Source organism: Pteronotus mesoamericanus, unplaced genomic scaffold, assembly GCF_021234165.1.
Source record: "Pteronotus mesoamericanus isolate MK-2021 breed Mesoamerican mustached bat unplaced genomic scaffold, CSHL_Meso_final contig_130, whole genome shotgun sequence".
Classification (NCBI taxonomy): Eukaryota; Metazoa; Chordata; class Mammalia; order Chiroptera; family Mormoopidae; genus Pteronotus; species Pteronotus mesoamericanus.
This window is the reverse complement of record NW_026555060.1, coordinates 22,310,867-22,316,866: the sequence shown is the minus strand read 5'-3', so window position 1 is coordinate 22,316,866 and position 6,000 is coordinate 22,310,867.

Here is a 6,000-nt window from a genome sequence, read left to right as displayed (position 1 = left end):
TACAACTGTTTATATTTATTACAAGAAATAATGGGCTTTATTACTCTTCTATTACATCATAGTTGGCTTTCCAGACAAAATACTGAGCATCCAGTTATATTTGAATTTCTGATATACCATAGTTGTTTTTTAGTATAAATATGTCCTGTGAAATATCTGGGACATACTTGTACCAAAAATTATTTGTTTATCTGGAATTAATATTTAATTGGGATTTTTATTGCTAGTAACCCTAATCATATGCACTTTGATTGTAGAGTTTTTATCTTAGTCATATTTATATCCAGAGAGCACAGTGTCAACTCGTAGTGGTTGCTCAATAAATGAAAGCATCAAAATGTCACATGTGGCTAAGTAATGGTGGTATGAAGGACTATTACTTTTGAACACAGTAATGGCTTTGAAATGATCGATATTAGTGCCACACTAATGTGTTGACAGTGAGTTTTTATTCATTCTAAAAATATAGTTGTAAGAAAGAACTTTGGGCTAATTAGAAACTTCAAGATTTAACAGTTAAAATTGGAGAGAACATTTGAAAGACATTTAACTGTCTTAAAATATCATTTTGAGTTGTTCAGAAACGTTATGTGGTTAAGAAAATTAAAGGCAAAATGATTATGGATCTTGCTTACAAGGAAAAATATTTTTAAAGATGCATTATGTGTTGAATAAAGACATGCTATAAAAAGATAGTACCAATACTACTCATTGTTTAGAACAATGAGTTTATTCCCATACTTTGCCTTTGAAAAGGAAAGAAAAGTGCCAAGTAGGTGCAATCTTTTCCTGAATAAATTTTGTATACTTAATCTAAAATATCTTTAAACTGGTTATCTTAAACTAAACTTAGGACATTTCTATACGAATTTCCTATGCCTATTGACTTATTACCCTAGAAGAGAAAGAGAGGAAACATTAGTAATTTTCCTCTATTAAAATGTAAATATTGTGCTGTCTCTAAAACCTCCCTCAAACAGTTGAAAGTCACTTGTTGGACAACCTAATGACTAACTTCCGTTAGACTCAGCATGGTACACCATTGGTTTGTAAAGAAATGATAGAGTGATACAACTAATTTAAAAAAATATCAGTGTAAAGTAATTGATTCACAAACATACATCGACACATACCCTCACAAGTGACTATAAATGGAAGATAATTTTAATCTCATTAGATTTATACAATTTATGATAATGTGATAACAATTTTTTACTTATTGGTTACAATCTTAAAAAATGATACGACTCACATTTGGCAACTCTTCATAGGCTGTTGGTGGGAGTGAAAATTGGTACATTTTCTTTAGAATGGATTTTCGTTATGGTTATATATACTTAAAAAGGTCATATGCTTTACCTGGTAAGAGCCCTTTTATAAATGCCTGCTAAAGAAACATACAGAAACTCATACACAGGTGAATGTGCATATAACCTCATTGTATTTTGAAGGAAGGAGGGATGTTTGCCGCTCTTGATGGCAAAGCCAGAAGTGACCCCAGAAGCAACACTTGCCAGCCTGCTTCTGCCCTTGGTCATCAGGCGCTAAGGGTCCAGGGTTTGCCTTTTCACAGGGGGCCCTTCACTCTGGGGCTGCCTCTCGCTGAGATCCATCCTTCCCAGGCATCTTGATCCCCAGCCCTCCTGCGTGGATGACTTCGGGGGGATCACAGCACTCTGTAAGAGTTTGGGCTGCTATCACAGAATACGATTGACTGGGTTGCTTATAAAGAACAGATATCTTTTTCTTTCAATTCTGGAGGCTGAAAGTCCAAGATCAAGGCACCTACAGATTCAGTGTCTCGTGAAGATCTTACCCCAGGTTCATGAAAGTCCTTTCTCTCAATGTGTCCTCACATAGCAGATGGGGCAAGAGAAGTTCTCTGAAGTCTCACCTTAAAAGGGCATCAATCCCATTTATGTGGGTTCCACTCTCATGACCTGATCACCTCCCAAAGGTTCCTCCTCCAAATGGCAACACATTGGAGACTGGGTTTCAACATCAGACTTTGGCAGGGGGACATAGTCAGTCTCTAGTTCACTCCAAGAGGGAACAGCTTAGAGGCCTGCTTTGCTCCTGTTCTGTGATCTGGGCAGACAGACCACTTTCCTCTGTCCTTTTTATAGGTAATAATTAAGTCACACAAAGCAATATACAAATGATGTATCATAGAACTATCCACTTGAAACCTGTATAATTTTATTAATTAATGTCACCCTGATGAATGTAATTAAAAATACAACTAAGTAAAAATAAGTTAATTTAAATAAAGAGTAGATCTGAAGTGTGAATAGAAGGTAGGGCACAGTCATCACTGTTTATTATAAAGGAGGTTTAAAGGTTAGAAATATCATGCCATTCTGCATGGACACCAATGGCAAATTGGCAGGAAGCATGAGGACCCACGGAAAAGTAGACATTTGGAGAGATACCTAACAATTTTTCTATAACAATATATTGTTCTCTGAAGATGAGGTTCACTCCACCCCTTTGCCAATCATACCACGTGCATGTTATCTAACTCACAGACATTCAAATTTAAAATGCATTTTATAGAAAGTTTTTAAAATGATTAGTCTTTCAATTTAAACCAAGCTGGGGACTATGAACCCGAAACTGAACATTACCCACCCCCAACACACCTGCTGATTTATTAGTAAATCTTTAAAACTATATTCTGCAATTTTGTAGGCCTTTTGATGTTCTAACCATTGTCAGTATGCCTCCAGGTTATTTAATTAATTCTTCCTACTTTATTACAATAGAGTAATGTATTTCCACATGAGTCCTTATGGTCATTAAAATTTAAAATATTAGGTATCTTGTTCTTACCTTTTTAAAAGGAATGCAGATGTTCACCTAGTGAAAGGGTGCTAGTTCTTTTTTTTTCTGTCATAGATTTAACTTTGGAGAATTCATTTGGAACAATTCTATAGGGACTGCTGGTCACAGATGGCTGAGTGATAATAAATCCTGATTTTGAGATAGAATCCTTCTGGATTGCTACACTTGAACTGATTTTAATACCTTAAAATACTTTGTCCTCTGTCATCCAAGTAAACAAAAGGCACCTCTTGTTTATTTCTTTTTTCTAAAAGATATGCAATTAGCTCATGACACTTTAATTTTTTTTTTACTCTGGCATTTCTTCCTGAAATTTGCTCCTTTCCTCCAGGCCATGAAAAGATTCAATTTCTTAAAAAAAAAAAAAAAAATCTCTCTTCCAACAAGAAACTTTCACTTGTATTCCCAGACTGAGTTTTTATAATGCTCTTTCTCTTATTCATTGTCATGTTTGTCACATGGTATTATAATTATCAATTTATCCACCTGACATCTTTAGAGACAGGAACAGCTTCTTATCAATCATTGCATCTCCATGGCTTTGCGGAGTGCCTGGTATACAATGGGCACTTTGTAAAAAATGAAGGGTAGTCTTTTAAGTAGTATCAAGTCATTTTTCTTGTCCACTAAAGGATAAAGAAGGATTTAGTAAGTTCTCTGGTTATTTAAGTTAAAAAGTTTTAAACTATTTACAAGCAAAAGGGAGGTTATACATTCCTGATTCTCAGAAGAATTAGATCACAACTTCTAAATACTGTTTTATGACACTGGGCCACTTAAAATTATTTTCTTATGTTAATTTTATAAATCAGGGCCCCAAATAGAATCTGATGGCCCACTTGCATTGGGGTAATTCACTGGGAGGGAGGTGTATGTTTTCTAAAAGGGCTATGGAAGAGGGGTGATTAGGGCACAGAGAACTTTTAAGAGAAACGTCAGTACCTTGGGACTAATATCAGCAAGGATGTGCCAACTCCCAGGATCAAAGAAAGAGTGGAGACAGGGGTACTGGAAATTACAAGGAGAAAATCATGTGTTTTGAGAAAAACTGTGACATCTATCCAGTGACATGGATATCCTGAGGCAACTCCCCTCTCCTCCTTTCATCTGCAGAGGCTCCCAAATGGCCAACCCAACAGCAAGCCACAGAGCTGTTGTTCTTAAAGCGTGACTTCCCATTGTATCCATGGAGAAAGATGGAGAGCGGATCTGGAGGGTGAATGGAAGTTACAGGGTATGGTAATCACTATTTGTTATAATGCAGGTGCTTTCTCTGTGGCATATTCACACTGCTTAAAGAAAGCCGTACAATCAGCAAGCAAATGCCTGCTGTAGTACTGCTTTACTTGTATTTATTTTTATTTAAGTGCAATTAAAGCAATCTTGACCTTCAGGAACTGCATTGGGTGACAAGAAATGATGAGTCCATGAAAACCTTCCCTTGTGCAATATTAGCTGGAATTCCGTTGAACTAAGCTCTGCAGATTGCATTGCTTTTGACCTTTGGTCCACCTCATAAAGAGTTCAGGGCCACACTTGCTCTAATGAGATATTTCCTCCCATAAGGGAATACATTTCTCAATTCACTAAAATGCTTTCCTCTGTTACCAGTCTTCTTAAAAATGTGGGGAGATCTCTCTACCTGGGTTCACTGTGCATTGTTTGCAACATGCGTTTTTTTTCCAAATACTATATTATCTTAGTATATCTCCTTCAGTTTAAATTTCAGCAAATGGTTGTTTAACTCTGAAAATTCACTTCATGCTCTGTATTGAATTTAAGCAGTAGACAATTTTCACAAATCTGGCTAAAAAGAATATTGATGTCTAAATAAATTTGAGAATAGAAGATTTTATACATATTGATTTAATCAAACCACAGATATGATGCACATACTTGATACCTGAAATTGGCATGCTGAAACAGCAAATTATTATTTTTTCTTTTAATTTTTAAATATTTTTAATGTTGTTCAAGTACAGTTGCCACTATTTTCCCCCTACCACTCTCTCCCACACGATCCTCAATCCTTCCCCTCTTTGGTTTTGTCCATGGGTCCTTTATATGTGTTTCCTGATGACTTTTCTCCTTCTTTTCCACTGTTATCCACCTCCCCCCTCACCTCTGGTTACTGTCAGTTTGTTCTTTATTTCAGTGTTGCTGGTTCTATTTTCTTACTCATTAGTTTTGTGGATTAGGTTCCACTTACAAGTGAGATCATATAGCATTTTTCTCTCACTGCCTGGCTTATTTCACTTAGCATAATGCTCTCCAGTTCCATCCATCCTGTGATGAAGGGTGGTAACTCACTCTTTCTTACTGCTGCATAGTATTCCATTGTGTAAATGTACCACAATTTTTTGATCCATTCATTTACTGCTGGGCACTTGGGTTGCTTCCAGAACTTGACTTTTGTAAATTGTGCTCCTGTGAATATTGGGGTACATAGGTTCTTTTGAATTGGCGTTTTGGAATTCTTAGGGTATAATCCCAGCCATTGAATTGCTGAGTCAAAGGGCCATTCAATTTTTAGTTTTTTGAAGAAATTCCAAACTGTTTTCCACAGTGGCTTCACCAGTCTGTATTCCCACCAACAGGGCACTGGGGTTTCTTTTTCTCCACAAACTTGCCAGCACTTGTTATTTGTTTATGATGGCCATTTTGATGGTGTGAAGTAGTATTTCATTTTGGTTTTAATTTGCATCTCTCTGATGGTTCTGAGCTTCCTTTCATATGTCTCTGGGCCCTCTGTATCTCTTCCTTGGAGGAGTGCTTGTTCAGGTCCTTTGCTCATTTTTTAATTGGATTGTTTGTCATCCTGGAGTGGAGTCATGTGAGTTCTTTATATATTTTGGAGGTCAAACCCTTGTTGAGGTATCATTAGCAAATATATTTTCCCATACAGTTGGTTCCTTTTTCATTTTGTTGATATTTTCTATAGCTGTGCAGAAGATTTTTAATTTGATGAAGTCCCATTTGTTTATTATTTCCTTTCTTTCCCCTGCTCTTGAGGACATATTGATGAAAATATTGCTATGTGGAATATCTGAAATTTTCCTGCCTATGTTCCCCTCCAGGACCTTTATGGTATTGTGACTTATATGTAAGTCTTTTATCCATCTTGAGTTTATTTTTGCGTATGGTGTAAGTTGGTGG